The sequence below is a fragment of the Palaemon carinicauda genome, chromosome 11, assembly GCF_036898095.1.
Source record: "Palaemon carinicauda isolate YSFRI2023 chromosome 11, ASM3689809v2, whole genome shotgun sequence".
NCBI lineage: Eukaryota > Metazoa > Arthropoda > Malacostraca > Decapoda > Palaemonidae > Palaemon > Palaemon carinicauda.
In genome coordinates, this window is record NC_090735.1 from 121,531,859 (window position 1) to 121,556,545 (window position 24,687).

The 24,687-nt window shown below is 40.9% G+C and overlaps 1 long non-coding RNA gene across 3 annotated transcripts in view; it reads right to left on the minus strand.

The window, feature by feature from the left end:
* Positions 1 to 765: 765 nt before the first annotated feature.
* The window catches only part of LOC137650150 (uncharacterized), a 75,631-nt gene continuing 51,709 nt past the window's right edge, over positions 766 to 24,687 (minus strand). For all 3 annotated transcript variants that reach the window (XR_011045928.1, XR_011045927.1, XR_011045929.1), the window contains exon 3: positions 766 to 923. This is a non-coding gene — a long non-coding RNA (uncharacterized lncRNA). The remainder of the gene's footprint in view (positions 924 to 24,687) is intronic.

Below are 24,687 nucleotides of genomic sequence, written 5' to 3' on the forward strand. Positions count from 1 at the left end.
TGTCTTGCTATCCTCTAACCTGTTATTTTGGTTTTATTTTACTTCCTCAGGTATTGTTCCAAGTTTTGGGACCATTTCTCTTGTACAATTTCACTGGGCGGCACAGCTCGGCGTCCAGAAAAGGGATTTTGACGAAGGAAAAATCTATTTCTGGGTGAGAGACCTGTGCCGCCCAGTGAACCCTCCCTTGACTTCCCTCCCAACATGGGCCCCAAACCTTGGGTGCTATGAGGAGTGACGTCACTGGCGTGGGTTAGGTTAGTGGTAGTAGTGTTGATTGGCACCTCGCTGTGGCGGGGGTTTTGAAGAGGAGATATCTAAATGGTACGAGACCTCTGGTTGTGAATTTTCACGCCCCAGTATTATATCGACACCTTATATAGGTGAGAGAGCTGGGTTCAACCTGGCATTCCTATGAAATTTTTTCTCTGGTAATATATAGCAGTTATATACCTTAGAAATGGTGCTAAAGAAGCATTTCACTGGGCGGAACAGGTCTCTCGCCCAGAAATAGATTTTTCCTTTGTCAAAATCCCTTATATATATATACATATATATATATATATATATATATATATATATATATATATATATATATATATATATATATATATATATATATATATATATATATATATATATATATAAAGCTAACAATACATCTCATACAAAATATGCAATACAAATATAATTGAAAAACCTAAGAAATCCAGCAAATCATCTTGAAAGTATTGCATAGCACAAATATACATATCCCATACCATTTCAGGTTTGATGAGGCTTGCTTCAACTTGTCCTTCCATTATCATTCGGCGCAGATCACATGCATTTTCAACATTCCTATAAAGTACAAGCTGACATCTGCTTTGTGATGCATCCTCTAACACATTTACTGTTACCATTTTTAATTACTTTTTAAGAACCTGGAAAAAAGTAAAAAAAAAAAAAAAATTGAAGAGCAATAATCCAACAGAATTGTAAATACTGGATTCAGTATGAAGATATTGTAAAATCTCAAATTCTATAATGTTAAAATTATTCCATGATGAAGACAGCCTTTGCACTAACTTCTAAAATTAAAGAAAATGCCCAATGTTCCTTAACAAAGAAATTTATATTCAATATGTGGTTTCACTTGCATTTATAAAAACAAATTACACTATATACAAAACTATCAATAGACTACTACCTAAACATCCAATGTGCAATATATATATATATATATATATATATATATATATATATATATATATATATATATATATATATATATATATATATATATATATGTATATATATATATATATATATATATATATATATATATATATATATATATATTATATATATATATATATATATATAATTATATATATATATATATATATATATATATATATATATATATATATATATATATATATATATATATATATATATATATAATTATATATATATATATATATATATATATATATATATATATATATATATACTGTATATATATATATATATACATATATATATACATATACTGTGTGTATATATATATATATATATATATATATATATATATATATATATATATATATATATATATATATATATATATATACATATATATATAAATATAAATATATATATATATACATATATATATATATATATATATATATATATATATATATATATATATATATATATATATATATATATATATATATATATATATACATACAGTGATGCCTCAGGATACGAAATTAATCCGTTCAGGATGCGGTTTCGTATCCTGATATTTTTGTATCCTGAGTTGCGTTTTACATGTAAATAGCCTAATCCGTTCCAAGCCTTATAAAAAGTCACCTTTTCTTTCATAAACACGCTAAACTATAGTAATAAACATGCAATGCAGCCATTTCTATCATTCAATAATTAACACAACCGTTAAAAACAGCCTAATCCATTCCAGAAACCACTATGAGATTATTCAATAATGTAGTTATAGCCAAGTTATCCCCCCCAAGCCTAAAGAAAACGGTCCGTTTTCTTTACTACGGTACGTATTGTATAAAAGTTACGGTACTGTATGTACGTAAAGCATTTAGATCAGTGAAGGTGTATTGTTACTGTACCTGTACGTACACCTAAATTAATGATTGATACTGTACCTGTACACTCTGAAAAAAAGGTTACAGTTAATTAGTGTAACAAAAAAGTTGAAACTTACCTTTTGATTGAGACGATGTCCGATAGCGAAGTCGCGGCAGAGGAGGATGGCATAAGGCAGAAAACGTAACAAGTGACAGACTACGTACAGTAATTTACACACTTAACACATTAACACTTAAACTTTACGAAATAAAAAATGGCAGAAATAATTAACACTTAACATTACGTATGGAAAACTATAAAATGAAAGAAAAAATTACTTTAACACTTAACGGTAACATAAAACTTAAAATTGAATTTTTTTTTTTTGCTTTTTTATAACTTTACGTTTTTCTTATTTTCTAAATCTCTTCTACTGTACTTCTTCATCACTTTCTTTTTTCTGTTTCTTTTCTTTACTTTCACCTTCTACTTCTTCATCTCTTTCTTTTTTCTGTTTCTTTTCTTTACTTTCACCTTCGTCTTGGCCTACTAATACCGCTGGCCTCTTTAATAAGAAACTATCCATTGAAGCTTGTTTCTGCCTACTTTTCAACACATTTCTAAAATGCGTTAGGCAAACGTCATTGCAGTGTTGAAGCGCACGGTTGGTATAAACTTTTTCTGGATGTTCCTTTTCGACGTAGTCTGCCATTTTATGGAAACATGCAAGAATTTCCTTGATGTCTGCCGTTTTCAAAGGTGCAACATCCTCCTCATCACCGCTAGAGAACTCCTCTTGAACATCACTCACTTGCATCGTCTCCAACTCCTTCAAGTCGTCCGTCGTCAACTCCTCGTGGTGCTCCTCGATAAGTTCATCGATATCTTCCGCGCTAACTTCCAGCCCCATGGACGTACCAAGATGTACGATGTCAGCCACCTCAGACTGCTGAATTGGTTCAGGATCGTCAACGATCTCGGCTTCTCCTCCAGGCTTCCCGAACCCCTCGAAGTCTCATGCAGAGACAGCATCAGGCCACAGCTTCCTCCAAGATGAGTTTAGGGTACGCCTCGAAACTTCCTGCCAAGCGAGATCGATGAGTTTGAGGCATATCACGATGTTGAAGTGATCTTTCCAAAATTCACGCAGAGTGAGGTTTGTACTCTCTGTGACTTGGAAACATCTCTGGAAGAGATGCTTCGTGTACAATTTTTTAAAATTAGAAATAACTTGCTGGTCCATGGGCTGGAGGAGAGGGGTGGTGTTAGGCGGTAGATATAGGACCTTTATGAAGGAATACTCAGCCAGAAGATATTCCTCGAGGCCAGGAGGGTGAGCTGGAGCATTGTCCAACACCAGCAGACATTTCATAGGGAGGCGCTTTTCTTCCAAATATTTTCGGACAGTCGGACCGAAGCAGACATTCACCCAATCAATGAACAGTTGCCTCGTTACCCAGGCTTTTGCATTCGCCTTCCACATCACGGGAAGGTTCTCCTTAATGACTTTGTGGGCTTTGAAGGCTCGGGAATTTTCTGAATGGTACACCAGCAGGGGCTTTATCTTGCAGTCTCCACTGGCGTTTGCACAAAAAGCAAGGGTAAGCCTGTCCTTCATAGGCTTATGTCCGGGTAGCCTCTTCTCCTCCGCCGTGATGAATGTCCGACGAGGCATTTTCTTCCAGAAAAGCCCAGTTTCATTGCAATTGAAAACTTGCTGCGAACTGTAGCCTTCCTGCAGAGTCAACTCTTCGAACGTTTTAACAAAGGCTTCGGCGGCCTTCGTGTCGAAGCTGGCTGCCTCCCCATGCCGTACCACTGAATGGATGCCAGTCCTTTTCTTGAACTTCTCGAACCACCCACGATAAGCCTTAAACTCTGGGGGTTCCTGCTGGGATGTTCCTTCTCCTGCTCCTTCTTCGGCCTGAGCACGCACGAGATCACCGAAAATGGCGGAGGCCTTCTGGCAAATTGTAGTCTCAGTGATGGTGTCTCCTGAGATCTCTTTGTCCTTGATCCACACAAGAAGCAGCCTCTCCATCTCGTCATGCACGTGCGTTCTCTTGTTGGAGAAAATAGTGACGCCCTTAGAAGGTGTTGCTGCTTTGATGGCCGCCTTCTGCTTCAGGATGGTGCCTATCGTAGACGGATTCCGGCCATACTCCTTGGCGATCGCACTTAAACGCATGCCAGACTCGTACTTTTTGATGATTTCAAGTTTCGTCTCCATCGAGAGCATCGTCTTCTTCTTCTTTCCTTCGGCAACATTCTTGGGACCCATGGCTACAGTAATACGTAATATAATACACTACGTAACGTTATATACAGTCTATGTATAGTAAACACTAATACAGTACAGTGCACAGTAACGAATGTTTATTAACGATAACACGTGGCATACGAATGTACTGTATATTAACACTAAGTCAAACAAGCGAAAGCACACAACACAATGTCTGTTAACGATACCGCGGTCGGAACGAAAAGAGAGAGAGAGAGATGAACGCCCGTGCGTAGGCAAGCTGGGATAGTTGCCGACCAATAGGAAAGCAGGATCTTATGGCGTCAGCTAGCGTCTGAGTAGGGAGATAACCAATGGGTGAGCGGGAGGCTGTAAGTGAGTCTACCCAAGTTCAAAGTCTGGCGGCACGCGCTTTTTAAAATTACTCTCGGCGAAGAGTTGGGATCTCGTAAGGTTTTCGTATCCTGAAATTTTATCCGTATCCTGGGGCATAAAAATCTTCGAATCACTTTTCGCATCCTGAATTTTTTCGTAAGCAGAAACTTTCGTATCCAGAGGTATCACTGTATATATATATATATATATATATATATATATATATATATATATATATATATATATATATATATATATATATATATATATATATATATATATATATATATATATATATATATATATAACGGATTTTGAGCGAAGCGAAAAATCTATTTTTGGGTGAGATAGCCATGTCGTCCTGACAGAAGGTTCCTTTAGTAGCTTCCTAAGGGTATACATGACTACAGTGATATTCCCGAGAATTGAGCTAAAGGTTTTACAGAATTCTAACTTCTGGGGTGAGTACCCTTAAGGTTTCCATTTAGGATATCGTATAATAACAGGGGACGTATTCTTGACACACCACATAGCTATCTGTACCCCACATAGCGTTTACGTTTCAAGGGGGAAGTTGGTGGCAAGATATGGGAGGAGCCGTTACAAAGTTCTCCTCCTCCGTTACTGTTATGGTACTCAGATGACGTCATAAACGCCGCCATCTTGGCCGCCATCTTGGCAGACGTCATCCATTCCTTTTGGCGTCAAGGCTAGCCCCCATGATACAGTAAGATCGGGAGGGAGCCTGCCAAGGCCTAACAGAGAAAAGGGTGGATCCATCAGGACGACATGGCTATCTCACCCAAAAATAGATTTTTCGCGTCGCTCAAAATCCATTTTTTGGGCTCAGGCCATGTCGTCCTGATGGAAGTGTACCAGAGAATTGATGTATCGTGGATTTTTTCCCCCTAGTAGTGCCTTCGACTTCTAGACAATATTCCTTTGGTCTAATGACACCAGAGACCTTGTGACATTACCGGTATATATCACTATAGATAACATGTACTATGTTACTGCTTCCTGCGCCCCCGGCAGGGATGAGTCCTATTGGACTTATGGAAAGTCTCGAAGTTACTTGATAAAGAAACTCACCCAGCATCAGGAAGTACCTGCCGGTCCCAGAGCAAGGTAAAAGATAATGTAAGTATAACGTGTTGGAACAAATTACCTTAGTCTAGATGAGTTTGTTTAAATGGAGGAACAATAATATTTCATTGTTCAGAAATTTTTATACAGTATAGAGGGATATTAAAACTCTCAAACAGTATTTTATTACAATGTTAGGGCGAAATAAGATGCACGAGTACAGCGAATTGTTTTATTTGGACATAAATAAGAATTAACATACATAGAATAAATAGATGTAAATTGTAATGGAATGCAAATCAGTTACATAGACTTGGGACATTAATAGAAATAGTTGTGGTATCTGAAAAGGAAAACTTGCCATCACTAACATTAATTCCATAGGAATTATAGAGTCTTTCTAGAATGTCTTATATACACTTCATGTTTGGAACACGTGGCACAACTGTTTTAGTCTATGTGACTTCACCTTAGTATGAGAACAGTCCGTAGTGTCACTCGGTGGCACTATTTTCACTATGTTGCCCACTAGGGTCAACACAGACACCCTTAGAGTTAGAGTCCCATATAACTCACTGTTCATCGCAGCACTAAACAGCAGGTTTTAACACACTACCTGCAGCTACCACAAAGTGTTTAACTTCTTGCACCTGCTTCGCATACTGTTTAAAGAACACTCTCGAAGACTTCCAGCCCATGAATGAGCGAAGACTCTCGAAGTCCATCGACTGGGAGAAATTCAGAGAAAAGGCAACTTTCCTGGGATCATGACCTGCGGGTGTACTGTCAGGATCCGCTCTGTAAATAAAGTAGGTGATCTTCACCCATAGTTGTTTAAGTGACAAATCAGAACCCGATGTTTCCCCTTTAAAGAGCTGTCCTCCACCGAAGTCCGAAGTCCTTCGAAGATAGACCTTTAGGCTCTCCACTGGGCACAGGGAGGCATCTTCCTTCAGAGGGCAGACTCTCCAGGGACCCCACCTCTTGGTGGGTAGCTCGTTCTTGGCGAGAAACGTTGGGTCAGGAAAGAGGGTGAGCTCGCATGTTTCTGCGAACTGGATCTGGCCTTCTTCCTTTGATAATGCCACAATTTCACTGACTCTAGCCCCCGAGGCTAGAGCAAATAAGAAAATCACTTTTTGAGTCAAATCTTTCAGAGGGCAAGTTTCATTGTCCAAACTTGAGGCAAAATGTAGCACCTTGTCAAGAGACCAGGAGATGGGTCTCGGAGGGGGTGCGGGTCTGAGTCTAGCACATGCCTTCAGCAACTTGTTGAAAATGTCACTAGACAGGTCTATTTGGAAGGCATATAGTAAGGGTCTTGTCAGGGCCCATATGCAGGTGGAAATCGTGTTGGCTGCCAAGCCTTGTCCATGAAGGTGAATGAAGAAGGACAAACAGAAATCCATTGAAATTTCCTTAGGATTTCTAGCCTTGACAAAAGCCACCCATTTTTTCCAAGATGACTCTTATTGCCTTCTGGTAGATTTTGTTTTATATTCCTCTAAGAAGTCTAAGCTTTCCTTCGAAATCCCAAACCTCTTCTTGACAGCTAGGGAGAGAAAATCATGAGATGAAGGTCTCGGGTTTTCTGTGATGAAGCGAAGACAGTCGACTTCTGAACTTGTTGGGTTAGAACTGGGTCCGGCAGGGGAATTAGCTTGGGTTGTAACTCCAGGATCAATGGGAACCAGTTGCTCCTGAGACACTTGGGAGCCACTAGGGCTGCTATTCCTTGGAAGGATCTCAGCTTGATGAGGACTTTTAGCAGAAAGTTGGGTGGAGGGAATAGGTAAATCTTGGACCATCTGTTCCAATCCAGGGACATGGCGTCCACCGCTTCCGCTCGGGGGTCCTCGTATTGGGCCACGTAGTGAGGAAGATTCTTGTTGTCGCTCGTTGCGAATAGGTCGATCTGCAGTTCAGGGACTTTTTGGGAGATGAAGGAGAATTGAGTCTGCGTCTAGGGACCATTCTGACTCTATCGGGGCTGTCCTGGATAGAACATCCGCCGTCACGTTGCGGAATCCTTGTAGGTGAACTGCTGAGAGGTGCCATCTTTTCTTCTCCGCCAGGCGGAAGATGGGCAGCAAAACACTTGGTTGAGTTGGGGCGATCTTGAGCCCTGACGGTTGAGACATCTGACCATGACGTCGCTGTCCAGGGTCAGTCGAATGTGGACTGACGGACGTGGGGACAGCTTCTTCTGGGTGAGAAAGACCGCCATGGCCTCCAAGATGTTGATGTGAAACGTCTTGAATAGGGAAGACCATGTTCCGTGAACTTGACGTTGATGGGAGTGACCCCCCCCCCATCCTTCTAGCGATGCGTCCGTATGAATAACGACCGAGGGAGGCGGTAATTGAAGAGGTACCGACCTTTTCAGGTTCTTTGCCTCCGACCACGGCTTGAGGAGTGATCGTAGCCGAGTTGGCAGAGGTCTCTTGAGATCTTTTCGAGCGTTTGATGCGTATCTTCTCCAGACACCCGATGCATCTTTTAGCTGTGCTCTTAGCACTGGGTCTGTCACTGAAGCAAACTGAAGGGAGCCGAGCACCCGTTCCTGTTGTCGTCTTGAAATCCGTTTGGATTTGAGAAGTCTCTTGACAGATCTTGCTATTTCCTTTCTCTTCTTCAGTGGAATGGAAAGACGGTGTGACTGGAGGTTCCAATGGACACCTAGCCATTGAAATTTCTGAGCTGGAGAAAGTCGAGACTTTTTGGTGTTCATCTTGAAGCCCAAATGTTCCAAGAATTGGATCACCTTTGTGGAAGCTTGCAGGCATTCTTCTTCTGATGCTGCCCACACCAGCCAATCGTCCAGGTAAGCCATCACCTGGACGCCTTGTAGGCGTAGTTGTTGAACGATTGCCTCTGCAAGCTTCGTGAAGATCCTTGGGGCTATGCTTAGCTCGAAGGGCATAGCTCTGAAGGCGTACTGTCTTCTTTGAAGCCTGAATCCTATGTAGGAGGTCTGGCGATTCATTGGAATGTGCCAGTAGGCGTCTGCCATGTCTATAGAGACTGTGTATGCCTTTTGAGCAGTAGGGCTCTTATGTGCTGAAGAGTCAGCATTTTTAACTTGTCGTTCACTATGAACTTGTTGAGAGGGGACAAGTCCAAGAATGACTCTGAGTTTGTCGGAGCCCTTCTTGGGAACACAGAATAGTCTTCCTTGGAACCTGATAGACTTTACCCTCTTGATCACCTTCTTGGTTAAGAGTTCTTGGACGTATTCTTCTAGAACGGGGGTGGAGTGTTGGAAGAATCGGTGGAAAACTGGTGGTGGTATTTTCCAGCTCCATCCTAGTCCGTTCTTGATGATGCTGTGAGCCCAGGGATCGAAGGTCCAACGATCCTGGAAGAGGCGGAGTCTTCCTCCCACCGGAAGCATCTCATTGCTTCTGGTTGCCCGAGGGTTTACCACCTCGCCCGCTTCCTCCCTTGCCTCCTCTCCCTCCGGAGGGACGTCGAGAGGAGTCTCTGCTGGTGCCTCTACCTCTGGGACGAAAAGTAGTCGACTGCCTCTCGTAGGCGGGCGTGAAGGCTGGTGACTGAGTCACCACCGGCTGGGGTACCAGTTGGAAAGTTTGTTGGGCTGAGCCACCAACTGGGGAGCAGCGGTTGCCGGAAGCTGATGTTTACCCTGACGCAGCTGTGGTCTTAGCTTCTTGGACTTCTTCGGTTGGGGGCCCTCATCCTGAGAAGATTTCCTCTTGCCTGACAAGCCCCACTTTTGGAGAAGGTTCCGGTTCTCCGTGGCGGCCTTGTCAACGATCTCCTTCACCAGGTCATTGGGATAGAGATCTTTCCCCCAGATATTGGAGGAAATCAGTTTCCGGGGTTCGTGTTTAACGGTGGCATTCGCAAACACGAACTCTCTGCAGGCTCTCCATGCCCTGACGAAGCTATAGAAATCTTTCGTCAGGGTAGCGAGGTGGGTCTTGGCCAAGACCATGTAGATGCCTGGGGTCCGCTGTTCCCCAGCCATCGTCTCCATGAGCACTTGGAGGGAAAGGGAGGCGGCCAGCCTCTCTTTCGTGTCCTGCTCCCGACGAAGGAGATATTCGGAGAGCTTGGGGAGGTTCTCACTGAACTGTCGTCCAGCGATGTCGGCCTCCAACTTTCCCACGGAGAAAGTTAACTGGATGTCCTTCCAGTTCTTGTCGTCGGGGGGGTAGGGCAAGGGAGAGGGGCCTACTGTACATTCCTCCAATGTAGGGCAGGGTTTTCCTTCCTCCACCGCCTTCAAAACCGTTAGAAGGGACTTCTCAACGAAGGGGAAGACCATGGTGTTTGGAGCAAGAAAAGATGGGTGTTTCTTGCTCAGGGCCGGCACCTTCGAATTGGTGTAGCCCTTGTCCTTCAAACATCCGGCTAGCAGTGATTGAGCCTTAGCGTGGTCAAACACAATGACCTCCTTCGGCTCGGTTTCCTCCTTGGAAACAGGTTCAGACTTGAGGCAAATGTAGTAGTCCGGGTAAGCCTCAAAGCTAGGCCAGAATTTCACCTCTTCAAGGGGGATGGCGCCTAGCTTGTCGTTAACGAAGATCCTCCCAATAGTGATAGGCATGTGCTCGGTATGCCTCCATGGGTTAGCCACAGAGCAGGATGGAAGGTCCTTCACGTTGATCTTCCTCTGAGGTTGCTTCGTCAAACGGAGGATTTCTTTTTTGAAATCCTCGTCCCTCTTGCAGAGCCTCTCCTCTCGTGGACCACTATCATGGCCTGGAAATTGTAGGTTCCTCTTCTCGACCCTCGGCCATCAGGGTCCTCTCGGTGGTGTCTGACACCTCTGACATCCTTTCATCATCGTCGAGATGGATGTCCTGGAGTGCATCCGAAGCGTCTGGGTCAACCGTCATTGGACGCAGGGGATCTCTGGTTTGGGGATGACAGCATCCGCAGATGCCTTAGTAAAGAGCATAGCTCTCATCTTCTCACTGGGGAGATAGGGCCCCGTGGCGTTCTTTTGGAAACCACGCACCCACTTGCGTAGTTTCTCACGAGCGATGTCCCTTGACTCCGCAGACTGGGGAGCCTCGAACGCCTCGTTGAGCAGGTCCTTGCAGACTTTGCAAACCTGCGGGTCCCAGTACCTCAGAGATCCCTGGGTGACGGAGCAGCTGGCGTGGGTTCGGCACGCCAGGTGGCCGTAGAAGTCACGGCGCCGAACGCTGCAGAAGGCGCTCTCACACCAGATGTACTCCTCCTGTAAAGAAGAAAGGGGTACATGAGTATTTGGAAGTCTATAATGATGGACTTGAAGTAATACTAGATTAGTCTTAAAGTAATCTCAATTACAGTATAAGATTCCTTTCCAAGTGTAAGCTTAAGATAGGTAAGCTGGAAATGAAGCAGGAAAGACACATACTTGTGAATCCCGCCCAGCCAATTGCCGCGACCTTACACCATTACTAACTCTAGGGCTTTCATTCAGGTAAGCCCTAAGGAGGAAGCTATCCCGTAGGGATAGAGTAGCGCAGCTAGTACTTCCTCCGGGGTATTAGTAGTGGTGAAAAGGAGAGAGCTGAGATCATTCAGCATAATGAAAAGGGGAAATAATTATCCCCAATTCGAATAGGTCCCAGGAAGGGACTCTGCATGGATGCACAGAGTTTGCTAGAAAATTATCTATTGCATAACTATACACCATAGTTTTCTGTCTAGGGTATGTACTATACCACAGATGTACTGGCTATCGTATACAGCCATAGGGTTAGAGAAAGATGATAGCCCACTGTCATAATATGAATTAGGTGGAACCGGCAGCCTGCCGGGCACATCGGAGGCACACCGGGCGCCGGCGGGTCTCCGATTGAGAGTAACCCTTTCCGGCCATCAGCCTATGTGGCGGGGAAAGGGAGACGACCTCAAGTATTGATGGCAGATCGCCAACATGTCGGCGACCGCCGGCAGCCGGCAGGCAACCGGCTGTAGGTACTCCTACCTGTCATCGATCTTGAGACTGAGAGGAGACCTAGGCCACGCTGTCGGCTGTTGCCGCAAGAGTTTTGCGAAAGTGGACCGGCACTTGATTGAGAGAGAGAGAAAGCAAAGAGGAAGGGAGAGGGAAGGGCGGCAGCTCACTACCCTAAGTACGCCTTCCTCGAGAAGGAGGGTTCAAATGGAAGGAAGAACATTAAGATCAGGCTTCCATCCAGCCGCAACTCAGCCGGCGGTCAGCTAGGGTTGCGGGTAGCGGTCCAAGGGAGGACCGAAGAACACTCTAAGATAGCAGGGAGGTCTCCCGCCGGCAGACACCGACCTGTCATTACGCTATTCCATAGTTCAACTATGTGCGGGAAGTTAAGCAGCTCAGTCTAGCAGGCAAAAGGACCAGGCCAACCCCACAACCCGCCGGCACTCGGGTCGAGTTGTAGGACGGTGGACAGGGGTGTGATGGCTAGGCGATCACCAAAGGACAGAGGGGGAGGGGAAAGGGTCCTGTGAAGGGGTGTGGGGGTTGGTGTGAGCCTTCCCCAACACCCTAAAGGGGATTCTGTTTCAGTACCAGCACCATCCCAGGTATAGGAAGAATACATTCTCCAGCCTAGGGAGGGTTAGTATACTAAAAGAACGGCTTGGCCGTGCCGTCCCAAACTATAAAGAAACAGAATCCCAGGGCCTGCCTAACCTAGGCTAGGGGAAGCATATCCCCTAGCCCGGGGAAGGCAGGCGTAGGACAAGTCGCTAGGCCACAGGGAGGATAGGTCGTAACCCTACCAGGTGTGGCCTAGGGGGGAGGGCAGAGCCCCCCCCCCCACTTTTGCAGTCCAGCGGACACCAAGAGGAGAGTTCATTCGCCTAATGGGGTAGCTGGGGGAAAACGACTGATACTCTGAGGTTCTGACCCTAACTCAAAGCTCATGCACTATGGCTCTGGACAGGGAAAGAAAATCCTAGCCTAACCTCACTTGAATAAGATTAAAGGTAAGGAGGGTTAGGATGTAGCCTAAGCTACCTCAGAGGGAGGAGAGATTACCTTAGGTAAAGGTAACCGGGGAGTTGTGAAAGTATACAAAAACCCCTAAGCCGTTAAGTTAGGGGCAAAGGAATCGATTACCAATATCATCAAAACCCCTTGTATACTTTCTAGAAGGAGAAAAACTCATGTGCAATCACTGAATCTTATATGTATAAATGCCTAATATCTTCATTTAATAAAATAACACCAGGAACACTTATTATATCATGCATGAAAGTAAACTAAAACACCTAGGCTAGCATGTCTAGGTGACTGGTCTAGCATCTCTAGCGTCATAAATTCGGCTACTTACACTCGCCGAAATTAAAGAATACTATCGGCATAATATAACTAATTCCTAGCAATGAAGACTAAATAACTAATACTGATAATTAGTTAAGAAACTGGGATAGTTGTTCTGGCTAACTAAATAAAGCATGCGAAGCTAAAAACAGCGTCAGGGACACCTCCGGTTAGGCAATAGCTCCGCTACAAAACATGGTATTTAAAGATAAAAAGGTGTTACTTTACGGCCAGAGCTAATTTATACAATATAAGAATATGGTACTCAACTTTCCAGAGGCAAAAGAAGCTGAAGATTGCGACATGCTGGCAGTAAATAGCGAACAACTGAGAAAAAACACCTGGTCATAGCAGTGGCGGATTAAGGCTCTTGTGGCCCTAAGGCAAATTTCAAGATTTTTTAAAATATGGCCTGAACTAATGATAAAATTTATATTATTGTACAATAATAACAAATATCCATTAGTAAACATTTATTTCTAAACAAAACCTTATCAATTTTACATATGTTAAGGTAAGGTACTACTACATACATGTGTTTTTGTATACATTAAATTTTCACTTTTCTTGCTTTGACAGTAGCAAACTCATCAATCATAGAACTGAAGTCAGTTTCGGATAGCAAATCTTTTTCAATGCACAGAAGTGCCAACACACCAAGGCGGTGCTGACTCATTGTGGATCGCTTTACATCCTTAATTCGAGTAAGCTGGGAAAATGACCGTTCACCAGAGCAATTAGTAGCCATCAGTGACAAGTAAATTCACAAAGCCACTTCAGTGTTTGGAAATGCAGTTGAAATTCCAGTTTTGTACATTAATTTGAACAAATGTTGAGCAATACCTGTTGACGCTTCTTTGCTACATTTCTTCTTTGTCTGTTCCTTATACCAACAGATAAACTGACAGAATTCTGAATAGAAGTCAGAGGAAAGATCACTTGCATACACACCAACAAGTCTTTCAATTGCAGCCACAATATCATCATCAGACATTGATTCAAACTTAGTCAGAACACCAAACCGCTGCTGCATGGTTGAATATGCTTCAATGCGTTTTTTCAAAGCACTGTTCAGTTGATCGATAATGACATTAAGTGTTAACTTTAAATTTAAGTAATTGAATGTTAATGAATGTCCCGAGGGAATGTCACCAAATCAAGCAGATTGAAAACCTTGATTGTATAGTAGTACTTGAGCTAACATCTTTGATTTTCAAATGTTACGTTTCGAGGAGTATTTACTCTTATCATCAGATCTTTTAAACACAAGAAGTAATATAAAACACACGGGTTCTTACGTCTAAGCAGGAGATCTGGTGAATCATGATTAAAACACAGTGAACCCAACATACATAGCCTACAGACAGACTGATAAACTGGTTCTTGGTCGTTAAAAATAAAAAAATAAAAAAATCCTTAAAACTCTTATTTTATATGTAACTGAATATACTGTGTCTAAACAAATGAGAAAACGTTAATAGAACAGCGAGGGACAATTCTGTAACAAAAATATAAGCAAAAGTATCCATGAATCACTTGACAAAAACATGTCTCAAGTAAAACCTCGAAGCCAGAATGAATGATCTATTAGATCATTCATTCAGTGAAAAGTTTCTTTCTACCTAGATTAGATCTAGGTAGAAAGAAACTTTTCACTGATTTACATATGATGGAACATAACGTGAGAAAAAAGAGAAAATATTAATAGAACAATGAGGAACACTACTACAACAAAAATATGAGCAAAAAGTTTCGATGAATCGTTTGGCAAAAACATGTGTCGAACAAAAACTCGAAGCAAAAATTAACTATTTGAGCAGAAATAAACCTGTCAGCACTCTGAGTCACTCATGATGGGCCATAACCGTTCACGGTTCTCTATGAGTTTCTGCCACCAACAGTACACACGGACAAGGACATACATGTAGAATATGTAAATAACGTCAAAAGAAATATCTGTTGTTCTGATGATTACGAAACTTAAGAATTTTATTGTTTTACAGCCAAAGCACTTAAAACATAGTAAACAACTTCAGACCTTTCACAACATGGCTAATTACCGATAACTGACAGGTAACATTTTTCTCTTAGTCATAATCAAAATGTTTTTGGACTACCAGAAATGGCCTGGATTTTTTTGTGGCCCTAAGGCATGTGCCTAGTTTGCCTTATGGTTAATCCGCCACTGGGTCATAGACGCTACTACAGAAGGAATGGAGGACGCGCACGATGATGACGTCAGCCAAGATGGCGGCGTTTATGACGTCATCCGAGTACCACAACAGTAACGGAGGAGGAGAACTTTGTAACGGCTCCTCCCATATATTGCCACCAACTTCCCCCTCGAAGCGTGAACGCTATGCGGGGTGCAGATAGCTATGTGACGTGTCAAGAATACGTCCCCTGTTATTATACGATATCCTAAAGGGACACCTTAAGGGTACTCGCGCCAGAAGTTAGAATTCTGTGAAACCTTTAGTTTAATTCTCTGGGAATATCACTGTAGTCATATATACCCTTAGGAAGCTACTAAAGGAACCTTCTATCACGACGACATGGCCTGAGCACAAATATATATATATATATATATATATATATATATATATATATATATATATATATATATATATATATATATATATATATATATATATATATATATATATATATATATATATAATATATATATATATATATATATATATATATATATATATATATATATATATATATATATATATATATATATATATATATATATATATATATATATATATATATATATATATATATATATATATATATATATATATATATATATATATATATATATATATATATATATAATATATATATATATATATATATATATATATATATATATATATATATATATATATATATATATATATATATATATATATATATATATATATATATATATATATATATATATATATATATATATATATATATATATATATATATATATATATATATATATATATATATATATATATATATATATATATATATATATATATATATATATATATATATATATATATATATATATATATATATATATATATATATATATATATATATATATATATATATATATATATATATATATATATATATATATATATATATATATATATATATATATATATATATATATATATATATATATATATATATATATATATATATATATATATATATATATATATATATATATATATATATATATATATATATATATATATATATATATATATATATATATATATATATATATATATATATATATATATATATATATATATATATATATATATATATATATATATATATATATATATATATATATATATATATATATATATATATATATATATATATATATATATATATATATATATATATATATATATATATATATATATATATATATATATATATATATATATATATATATATATATATATATATATATATATATATATATATATATATATATATATATATATATATATATATATATATATATATATATATATATATATATATATATATATATATATATATATATATATATATATATATATATATATAAATACGGATTTTGAGTGAAGCGAAAAATCTATTTTTGGGTGAGATAGCCATGTCGTCCTGACAGAAGGTTCCTTTAGTAGCTTCCGAAGGGTATATATGACTACACTGATATTCCCAGAGAATCAAACCAAAGGTTTCACAGAATTCTAACTTCTGGCGCGAGTACCTTTAAGATTACTCTCAAGGGTATCGTATATCATCAGGGGACGTATTCTTGACACGCCACATGGCAATCTGCACCCCCAATAGCCTTTATGCCTCTAGGCTCTAGGGGGAAAACATGGCAGAATAGAAGGGTAACCGCAACAAAGATTACCCTGGTTCCCCTACTACAATCGTATCAAAACCGCGTCAACTCCCTATGGCGGTCATTCCTTGTAGCGTTGAGCAAGGTGCTACAGATACAGTAGATCAGGGGGGGAAACCGTGAAGATCTTTTCATAGAAAAGAAGGGTGGGTCCATTAGGACGTCATGGCCATCTCACCCAAAAATAGATTTTTGTTTCGCTCAAAATCAGTTTTTTGGGCTCAAGCCATGACGTCCTAATGGAAGCATACCAGAGAATTAATGTATCTGTGGTTTTGTGTTAGTGCCTTAACCTTGGGGCAATATTTCCACGGCCAAAAGGGCCAATTGAGACAAATGACGTTACCGTTATCCGTCATCATCACTAAGCATAACAATGTTAGTGCTTCCTGCCCCCTGCAGGGAAGAGTCATTTTTAGACCCTCAAGGTAGCATATATTGTATGAACAAACATAAGTATACACTGAGAATACAAATGGTCTCAAGGATTGTATATATTGCAGAACCAATATCAGTGTCCCCATCCACTGATTGTAAGCATACAATGATATGATAAATACTTACATGAGTAAGTTAAGGAACTCTGGTATTTTAAAACATGCAATTGTTGGGCGAATTAGGACGCAACTGCATTTTAATAGACATTTATTCCTAATAAATGACTACATGCTAAATGAATGTAGCATGATAAGGAAATTATACGAGAGACATACACAGAAATTAATGTTCCCCTTTTTGAAAGGGGGAAATGATGAGTGCCACTCTCAAATTGAAGAAAAGCTCTTTTAACAAGACTTTTCTTTATAATTTCTGTACATGAAATAGTCTAACAACACTGTACTATTTACACACGACACTAGTGGTATCCGTATAATTTCACACCTGAGATTCTGAACAGATTTAGTGTTACATTGGCAACACTTATTAAAAGGGAGGTCACACGAAAATTGCTGACCCTTTCTCCTTTTAATTGATAGTCCCAATCAATTTACTGTTCATCGCAGAGCTAGACGACAGGGTCCAAATAGCCCCTGCCACCACCACATAATGCTTCAATCCATAGATTTGCTTAGTATAGTGTCTGTAAGATGCATTGGACAACCTCCGATCAGAAGGTGAACGAAGAGGCTGAAGTCCACACACTGAAAGGTTCAGTGATGAAGCAACTTTCCTCGGATCTTTTATCTGCAGGAGTACTGTCAGGATCCGCTCTGCGAAAAAGGTAGGTGAGCTTCGCCCTCAGTTGTAGGGATAGTTTGATCCAAAGTTTTCTCCTGTAAAGAGCTGTTCCTCCTGAAGTCTGAAGTTCTATGAAGATAGACCTTAGACGCTCTAGCAGACCTAGAGAGACATCTTCCTTCAGAGAGCAGATTCTCCAGGAGCCCCACCTCTTAGTAGGTAGGACGTCTTTAATGAGAAAGGTTAGATCAGAAAGAGATGCAGATCTCCCACTTGATGTGGCCCTAAACTCCGGATAGGGCCACTATTTCACTAACTCTAGTCCCAGAGGCTATAGCGAACCGAAAAAATAACCTTTAAGGTTAGATGCTTGAGGGAACAATCCCCATTGTTCACAGGTGAGGCATAATGTAGGACCTTGTCCAAAGACCATTAGATGGGCTTTAGTGGCATTGCGGGCCTAAGCCTGCACATGTTATCGGAAATTTATTAAAGATTCCAATCGTTAGATCCATTTAAAGGGCATATAGAAGAGGTCTAGTCAGGGCTGACTTGCACAGAGATAATGGTCCATGGATCCAAAGATCCCATTAAGTGACCTCTCTCGCAAAGTCGGCCATACCCTTGGTGCTTACTCAAGGGTTTATATGGAGACAAGGCTGAAGAACTAGCGTTCTCATAGTATTCAAGGATACACTGCCTCCTTCCTCAAAGGCCAACGTGCTGTCGGCCGCCAGACCCTGAATATAGGGATGGACAGAGAAGGACAGGCAGAAGATCATGAGATTGTTTTCGGGCCCTTTTGCTTTACAAAACAATTTACTTTCCCAAGAAGACTCGTATTGTCTTCTCGTTGACTAGACTTGTATTCTTCTAGGAATTCTATTTTGCCTTTAAGATCCCAGTCTTTTTCCTAACTTTTAAGGGCAAGGAATTCGTAAAATGAAGGGATCAGGTGTACTGTGATAAATCAAAGGCAGAAAACTTCTGAACCTCCTGGATAATCCTAGGTGCATAACTAGGACTAGCCTCAGCCTCAGACCCTTCATTACAGGGAACGGGATGTTCTTGGGCTTTCTGGGAGCCAATAGAGCCCCTCTTCCTTGGAAGGGTCTCAGCATGTAGAGGGCCTTCTGGAGGAAATTTTGATGGGCTGAATAGGAATTCTAAGTCCATCACTTCTAATGTAGAGACATGATGTCTGTTACCTCCATTAGAGGGTCCTCGTATGGGACTAAATAATGGAATAGTATCTTGATAACGCTCATGATGAAGAGAACGATCTGCAGCTCGGGGACTTGTCCCTTTCTGGGAGGGAATGGGCCTGCGTCCGTGTACCATTCCAACTCTATTGGGTGGAACCCGAGAAGAGCATCCGCTGTCACCTTGCGGATCATATATAAACGAGCTGCTGATAGGCACCATTCCCTTAAGGAAGGGATGGCTAACATTCGCTAATGAAATGAGACGTCCCTTATCCTCGACAGTTTCGACGCCTCATTATCGCTTCGATGCCCCAGATCAACCTGAGGAGGTCCGATCTGTGTGGAGAGTGTTTATCCACCCATTACAGAGCTAAAATGGCCTACGGGTCCGTGGCTTTTGGTCATTGTAGGGTAAGCGGAGAGGGAATGACCATCATTGGTCCTATTAGATCTCTTCGAGCGTTTGATGCGTATCTTCTCCAACCTCTTAGCGCATCTTATAGTTGTGCACGTAGCACTGGGTCTGTCATCAATGTGAACTGGAGAGAGTTCAAATGAATGAATGATTTAAAGTTTTCAGGCATCCTGACATCTAAGGTCATTGACGCCGGTAACATTTAATTTATGTATACAAAAGTAAAAAATTAAATAAAATAAAAAATTAAAGAGTATTCAATTAAAATCATAAAAATTGAATGTCATAAAAGTTAAATATTTTTCAGAAGACCTGCTTCTGAAATAAATCTAAAAATGCCACTTGCATGGTAGGACACATCATTTCCAAGAATCTTGGCAAGGATGAACCTGCCACCCTCACCTCGAGCCTCAAACAAATATCTATTCCGCAAGATGTTATAATTGGGGCATTCGGTCAACAAATGCCTCACTGTTAGAGGTACTAAACAGTTGTCACAATACGGTTGGTGTTGGCCCTTCAGCAGAAACTCATGTGTCAACCGAGTGTGACCAATACGGAGACGACAAAGAGACGTCTCCCATTTTCGGGGCATCATATTATACCTCCAAGGAGATATGTCATTTGTTACTTCCCTCATTTTATTGCCATCTTGACTATCCCATTGCTGTTGCCATTTATTGCAAACCAATTTCTTGATGTCAGGTAAGAAATCATTACAGGGAATGGGATACCTTCTTGGCAGCAACTCGGATGCAGCCTCCTTAGCCAGTGAATCTGCCTTCTCATTCCCGGACACACCTACATGTGCTGGAACCCAACAAAATTGAACTGTTATACCTCTCCGTCCAATAAGGAAAAGCCTTTCTAAAATCTTTAAAACTAGAGGGTTATTAGGATTAAAAACTTCCATAGCTTGAAGGACACTCCTTGCATCACTAAAAATTGTAAAATTACCCTCCTTCTCCAACGCTATTTTCTCAATAGCAGTTAATATGCCATACAGTTCGGCAGTAAATATGGAAGCGGTCAGAGGAAGTGCACCTCTACAATTAAAACCATTACTATGTACTCCAAATCCAACGCCAGCATCAGATTTGGAGCCATCAGTATAGATAAAAGTTGATCCTCTATGTTCTTTAACATGTTCATTAAAAAGAGACCTGGCTTCTATGTCTGACATATTCTTCTTATCTCCAATAAAATATTTACAAAAAGATATCTCTGGTAACTTCCATGGAGGCGTTGATGATACCTTGAATGGAAGTACCTTATTTCTAATTATATCCAGACTATTCAATAATCGTTTCACCCGAAAGCAATAAGGTTGAGGAGATTTTGGGTGCAACTCAAAGTATGATGCGTGTCTTACAAGGCTTGCAGTCTGAAAGGCTAGAGAGTTAGGGAGTCTTTGCAATCTAAACCAATACCGAAGAATGGAAGACATTCGGTAAAGGTCTAGAGGTAACTCTCTAGCATCAACAAGGAGACTTGGGATAGGCGAGGTTTTAAAAGCTCCAGTAGACAATCTAATACCTGCATGATGTATCGAATCTAATATTTTTAACCGGCTTGGGGTGGCTGAAGAATATACCTCACAACCATAACTAATTTTGGAAAAAATCAAGGCCTTGTATAATTTTAAAATAGTATTGCGGTCTGCCCCCATGATGTATGGGACAATACTTTTAAGATATTCAGAGCTTCAACACATTTAGCTTTTAGCGCTTTTAGGTGAGAAACCCATGTAAGTCTACAGTCAAATACCAAACCTAAAAATTTGGTTTCCGATACACATAGTATCCGTTGACCTTTAATGTATATATCCGGGTCTGGATGTACTCCCCGGATACGACAAAAATGGACAATGGTAGTTTTACTTGACGAGAACTTAAATCCATTCATGTCAGCCCACTGGATAATTTTATCAATAGAGAGTTGGATTTTTCTCTCAACCATTGTCATTCTAGTGCCAGCAAATGATATTGAGAGATCATCCACAAATAATGTTGAGAGAACATCCTGGGGAATGGCTGAGGATATCCCATTAATTGCTAGTGCAAAAAGGGTTACACTCAGCACACTACCCTGAGGAACTCCTTCTTCCTGGCACTTACTCTCTGATAGAGTTTCCCCCACTCTCACTTGAAAAACTCTACGTGAAAGAAATGCCTGAATAAATAGTGGCAGCTCTCCTCTCAATCCCAATTCATGAATGGTTTTAAGAATACCATATCTCCATGTGGTATCATATGCCTTTTCAAGGTCAAAAAATACTGTAACATGGTGCTGTTTGGAAGCAAAGGCTTCACAAATAGAAGACTCAAGTCATATCAACACATCAGTCGTTGAGTGCATTTTTCGGAATCCACATTGAATCGGTGATAAAATACCTTTCTTTTCAAGGTACCATATCAGTCTTGCATTGACCATCTTCTCCATGATTTTACATAAACAAGATGTCAATGCAATAGGACGATAGTTTGCTGCTAAAAACTTGTCTTTACCGGGTTTTAAAAAGGCTAAAATAATGGCTAGTTCCCAAACACTTGGGTAACTATGATCATGCCATATTCTATTAATAATGCTTAAAATAAATAGCTTTGTATTAAAATGGACATGTTTAATCATTGCATATGGAATTCCATCGGGTCCAGGGGCTGTATCGTTGCAATGAGCAAGTGCGGAATCAAATTCTCTTTCAGTGAAAGGAGAATTATACGACTCTTCCCTTCTTGTTGCAAAATGTTATTTTCATTAGTAAAATAAATTTTTGAATATACTTACCCGATGATCATGTAGCTGTCAACTCTGTTGCCCGACAGAAATCTACGGTCGGGATACGCCAGCGATCGCTATACAGGTGGGGGTGTACACAACAGCGCCATCTGTGGTCAGGTACTCTAGTACTTCTTGTCAACACCACCTCAATTTTTTCCTCGGTCCACTGGTTCTCTATGGGGAGGAAGGGTGGGTCAATTAAATCATGATCATCGGGTAAGTATATTCAAAAATTTATTTTACTAATGAAAATAACATTTTTCAATATTAATCTTACCCGATGATCATGTAGCTGATTCACACACAGGGTGGTGGGTGGAGACCAGCATACATGTTAACAAAGAAGCTAAGTATCCCGTATTTCATTTTATTAGTTATTCAAAAATAACATAAAATAAATAAGTACCTGGTAAGGAAGACGACTTGAACCATTACTCTGCCTTTATTAAGTACGTCTTCCTTACTGAGCGTAGCGGTCCTCTTAGGATGCTGAACGACTCTTAGGTGCTGAAGTATAAAGGGCTGCAACCCATACTAAAGGACCTCATCACAACCTTTAACCTCGGCGCTTCTCAAGAAAGAATTGACCACCCGCCAAATCAACAAGGATGTGGAAGGCTTCTTAGCCGACCGTACAACCCATAAAAAGTATTTAAGAGAAAGGTTAAAAAGGTTATGGGATTATGGGAATGTAGTGGCTGAGCCCCCGCCTACTACTGCATTCGTTGCTACGAATGGTCCCAGGGTGTAGCAGTTCTCGTAAAGAGACTGGACATCTTTGAGATAGAATGATGCGAACACTGACTTGCTTCTCCAATAGGTTGCATCCATAACACTCTGCAGAGAACAGTTCTGTTTGAAGGCCACTGAAGTAGCCACAGCTCTCACTTCATGTGTCCTTACCTTCAGCAAAGCAAGGTCTTCTTCCTTCAGATGAGAATGTGCTTCCCTAATCAGAAGCCTGATTAGTAAGAAACTGAGTTCTTAGACCTTGGAAGAGAAGGCTTCTTGATAGCACACCATAAGGCTTCTGATTGTCCTCGTAAAGGTTATGACCTTTTTAGATAGTACCTAAGAGCTCTAACTGGGCAAAGTACTCTCTCCAGTTCGTTCCCCACCAAGTTGGACAGGCTTGGGATCTCGAACGACTTAGGCCAAGGACGAGAAGGAAGCTCGTTTTAGCAAAAAACCGAGCTGCAAGGAACATGTAGCCGTTTCAGATGTGAAAACTATGTTCCTGCTGAAGGCGTGGATCTCACTTACTCTTTTAGCTGTTGCCAAGCACACGAGGAAAAGAGTTTTTAATGTGAGGTCCTTAAAAGAGGCTGAATGGAGGGGTTCAAATCTTGATGACATAAGGAACCTTAGGACCACGTCTAGATTCCAGCCTGGAGTGGACAACCGACGTTCCTTTGAGGTCTCAAAAGACCTAAGGAGGTCCTGTAGATCTTTGTTGGTGGAAAGATCCAAGCCTCTGTGGCGGAAAACCGCTGCCAACATACTTCTGTAACCCTTGATCGTAGGAGCTGAAAGGGATCTTACGTTCCTTAGATGTAACAGGAAGTCAGCAATCTGGGTTACAGTGGTACTGGTTGAAGAAACTGGATTGGCCTTGTACCAGCTTCGGAAGACTTCCCCTTTAGACTGATAGACTCTGAGAGTGGATGTCCTCCTTGCACTGGCAATCGCTCTGGCTGCCTCCTTCGAAAAGCCCCTAGCTCTTGAGAGTCTTTCGATAGTCTGAAGGCAGTCAGATGAAGAGCGTGGAGGATTGGGTGTACCTTCTTTACGTGAGGTTGACGTAGAAGGTCCACTCCTAGAGGAAGAGTCCTGGGAATGTCGACCAGCCATTGCAGTACCTCTATGAACCATTCTCTCGCGGGCCAGAGGGGAGCAACCAACGTCAGCCGTGTCCCTTTGCGAGAGGCGAACTTCTGAAGTACCCTGTTGACAATCTTGAACGGCGGGAATGCATACAGGTCGAGATGGGACCAATCCAGCAGAAAAGCATCCACGTGAACTGCTGCTGGGTCTGGAATCGGAGAACAATACAACGGGAGCCTCTAGGTTATCGAGGTAGCGAACAGATCTATGGTTGGCTGACCCCACAGGGCC